This window comes from Ochlerotatus camptorhynchus, unplaced genomic scaffold, assembly GCF_037179485.1.
Source record: "Ochlerotatus camptorhynchus isolate MF236.1 unplaced genomic scaffold, CSIRO-AGI_Acam_v1.1 ptg000026l, whole genome shotgun sequence".
NCBI lineage: Eukaryota > Metazoa > Arthropoda > Insecta > Diptera > Culicidae > Ochlerotatus > Ochlerotatus camptorhynchus.
Genome location: NW_027040518.1, coordinates 875,760 through 880,069, shown reverse-complemented (window position 1 = coordinate 880,069; position 4,310 = coordinate 875,760). Strand labels below are relative to the sequence as shown.

The window sequence follows — 4,310 nt, the reverse complement described above, 5'->3', positions numbered from 1 at the left end:
GGTTGTCTACCTCGAGCCCGAAGGGAATCGTACAGCTCAGATCTGACTCCACGATGCTCAACACAAGACCAAAAGATGTGATCGGCGTCTTGGTAACCTTGTCCACATTCACAGAGATTGCTGTCTCCCAGCCCAACACGAAACAAGTGAGCGTTTAACGAATAGTGATTGGACATGAGGCGAGACATCAGACGAATGAAGTCTCGACCCACATCCAACCCCTTGAACCAAGGACTCTTCGACACCTTAGGGATGATCGAGAATAGCCATCGTCCCAAACTCCCTTCACTTCACTTATTCTGCCAGCTGACGAGTGACTGTTGACGATAAATGAAGAAAAATTCATCGTAGGCGATTTGTCGATCGTAAATATCGCCTTCCATAGCGCCCACCTTAGCAAGTGAGTCAGCCATCTCATTGCCCGGAATCGAGCAATGAGATGGGACCCATGCAAAGGTGATGACAAAAGATCTTAAAGATAAAGCACTTAAAAGCTCTCGTATTTTTATGAGAAAATACGAGGAGTGCTTTACCGGCCTCATAGAGCGAATAGCCTCGACAGAACTGAGACTATCCGTAAAAATAAAATAATGATCTGGTGCAAGTGAGGCGATCGTTTCTAGCGTATAATGTATTGCCGCCCGCTCAGCAACATATACAGAACAAGGAGCTTGAAGCATTCGAGAGGCGCTATGAAATTCGTTATAAATACCAAAACCAGCGGACGCCTCTATTAATGATCCATCTGTGAAGAACGATCTTGCGGAACCAACTTGGCCAAACTTTGCAGCGAAAATTGACGGAACAATCATGGAACGATGATGTTCTGGGATTCCACGAATCTCCCGCGTCATAGATAAATCAAAACTAACTGATTTGCCGAAGTCGGAGAAGCATACACGATGAGGATTATGCTGTGAAGGGCTGACATCCTGTGTTATGTACACGTAGTACAATGTCCTTAAACGAGTTTGAGGGTTTAGCTCAAGAAGCTTCTCAAAGTTTGCAATCACCAATGGGTTCATAATTTCACAACGGGTGAGGAGTCTGAGGGATAATTCCGAAAACCGATCAGAGAGTGGCAACATGCCCGCTAACACTTCGAGACTCATCGTGTGAGTCGAGTGCATGCATCCTAACGCGATACGAAGACAGCGATACTGGATCCGTTCCAGTTTGATGATGTGCGTTTTAGCCGCCGACTGGTAGCAAAAACTACCGTACTCTAAAACCGATAAAATCGTTGTCCTGTACAACGTTAGAAGATCTTGCGGATGGGCTCCCCACCACGTTCCGGTAATTGTTCGAAGAAAATTGATCCTTTGTTGGCATTTTCGTCTCAGATACTCAATGTGGGATCTCCAGGTGCATTTGGAATCGAACCAGACCCCAAGATATTTGAAAGACATGGAATGAGTGATCGGCCTACCCAAAAGTTGAAGCTTCGGTTGTGCTGGGCTATGCTTCCTAGAAAAACGACCAACTCAGTTTTCTCCGTGGAGAATTCGATACCTAGCTGGATAGCCCAAGTAGACAAATTGTCTAAGGTATCCTGTAAGGGTCCTTGCAGGTTGACCCCTTTGGGCCCTGTCATAGACACTACGCCATCATCTGCAAGTTGTCTCAACGTGCAGTTGTCACTTAGACAATTGTCAATTTCTCTGACATAGAAATTGTACAAAAGGGGGCTTAAACATGAGCCCTGGGGGAGATCCATGTAACTAAATCGAGAAGCTGTAGAGTTTCCATGAGAAAAGCTCATATGTTTCTCTGACAACAAATTGTACAAAAAGTTATTTATTAATGGATAAAGGCCACAAGCGTGGAGTTTGTCTGAAAGGACTTCAACCGATACTGAATCAAAAACCGCTTGATATCCAAGAATACAGAAGCCATTTGCTCTTTTTTAGCAAAAGCCAACTGAATTTCTGTGGAAAGCAACGCGAGACAGTCGTTCGTTCCCTTGCCCCTACGGAATCCAAATTGAGTATCTGAGAGTAGGTGGTTCGTCTCAACCCATTTGTCCAAGCGAAAAAGGATCATTTTCTCCAACAATTTTCGAATGCACGATAACATCGCGATGGGACGATACGAGTTATGATCTGAAGCGGGTTTTCCAGGCTTTTTAATGGCTATAACTCTCACTTGCCTCCAATCATCCGGAACAATATTGAGCTCTAGAAGCTGACAAAACAAGTTCAACATGCGCCTCTTAGCGACGTCTGGGAGGTTCTTCAACAAATTGAACTTGATTCTATCAGCCCCCGGAGCCGAATTGCGACACGAAAGGAGCGCGAGTGAGAGCTCCAGCATTGAAAAAGGCTGGCTGATCTCGTCTACCGAATTCGTCGTTTCGCGAGGAATCATCTGTGCCGGCACGGAATCAGGACATACTTTTCACGCGAACTTTCCACCGATCCGAGTACTCCTCGCTCTCGTTGTTTGAAGACCGGTTACGCATCCTTCGCGCCGTGTTCCAAAGCGTATTCATCGACGTTTCGCGCGATAAACCGTCCACGAATTGCCGCCAGTATCCGCGTTTCTTGGCTTTGATGAGGCTCTTGAGTTCGTGTTCAAGAGTCGAGTACGCTTCGAAATACTCGGGTGTTCCGCGTTTCCGGAAAAGCTTAAACGCGTCGGACTTTTTACGATAAACATCAGTAGGAGGGGTAGGAGGTTTCCTACGAAAAGACGTTCCTGAGAGTACTACCATTTACATGTGGTCCATATCCTCAACGTCTGTTACTCGTTCTTTCAATTGTTGCCCCAATTGATCTTCCTGTACCCTAACCGATGTTTCCATAGCACTGATCATCGATTCGCTTACTTTGTCCCTCAACTCCAAGGCCTCAAGGTGAATCTTGAATGCTTTCATTGATGCAGTCAAGCTCTCCATGTTCGACTCAATCACATTGAAAACTTGGCGTACACCAACTACTTCTTCATGGTAACTATGATTCAGAGTATTCACCACCGTAAGCTCTCTGCGAATAGCATTCACATGAGGTCCTCCATTCGTCCGGAACAGGTGAGCCAGATGCTTTGGAGGATGGTCTTTAAGGGATTCTCTAAGATGAGCTGAAGAATTCAAAATCGAATTCGACCAGAACGACCATGCCATGCTATGTGCCTCGAGATGATTTCCGTGTGCTGTTCTCAGTTTATTTGCCAACTCGACAACAGCCTGTGATGTAGCAGCACCTGAGCGGTCCCGTTCAGATGGATCGATCAAGCTCTCTTTCACCGAGTTCCAAATAGTACGGTTGCTAATCGCAAAACAGTACACATGCTGGAGCAGCAAGATATCCTTACCTCTCCAACTCTGCAACAGGCTGCTGCTTTCTTTAAGCTTATCCAATGGGTAATGCCTACGGCCCGACTGGAACAGAACGAATTTTTCAAACTCCTCTTCAGTGGTTACGCTGGATTTGTGGTTCCATCAGCATTTTGGTCGAAAATTACCTCCCTATTCAAGTGCATCTTGGCTAAATCCCATGCTCTATGGATGAAACATTCTGTTGTGTTTGCCGAAATCTGCCACCGTGCCACAAAGAATCCAGAAGATTGGCCTTTGAACTGCCACGTATAGACCAGTAGAGCGCAGGCAAACATATGCTCATCTGATTGATCCAATTCATATTCACAATCCACATTCCAAATTGCACTGTCCTCCACAGTATCATCACTAGTGTCATTGAGCGGATCCAACGTAGCTTGATTGTTCCATCCATCCCGCGCATCGTAATCAATGAGATATTCAACTTCTGGATCGGCTTCTGGGCTATCGCCCACAGCTTGTTCAGGAGAATCACCGCTATCCATTTTCGATGCACAACCAAAACAAAGAAATGCCAAAACAGCATGTACAGTGAAGACCGTATAAATCGTACCCAGTGATAAAGCATAAAATTTATGGAAGAATTTTATTTCGATATTTGTAATCAGAATTGTTCGGAAACTATCTAACTGTTGATGTTGGATGAAGTTTAAAGACTCCGCAGCCTTACTTTGATAAAGAAAAGTTGATTTATTTCATTAAAAAACTGAATTGTATAACATTGAAATAAAACCCAAATATACAGAAATTATGGGTTCTACTGTGGGTCATCCACAGCAAGTGTGAAAATAATGTGGTGTGACAAATTTGTTTTGTGCAGCAGTCTAAAAGGGTGCAAAATGTGCAATAAAGTGTGTACAAATATCAGCTTGTATTGACAGTAGGATTTGAAATTTGATTCGTTTTCGATTTCAAGCAGCCATGAACGTGAAAATGGAGCATGCCGTAAATCGGTATAAATTCGTGTGTTATC

The 4,310-nt window shown here is 44.4% G+C and overlaps 1 pseudogene; it reads right to left on the bottom strand.

Annotated features, from left to right (window-relative positions):
* Nucleotides 1–2,713: 2,713 nt before the first annotated feature.
* On the bottom strand, nt 2,714–3,822 carry LOC135708131 (uncharacterized; annotated as a pseudogene).
* Nucleotides 3,823–4,310: the final 488 nt, after the last annotated feature.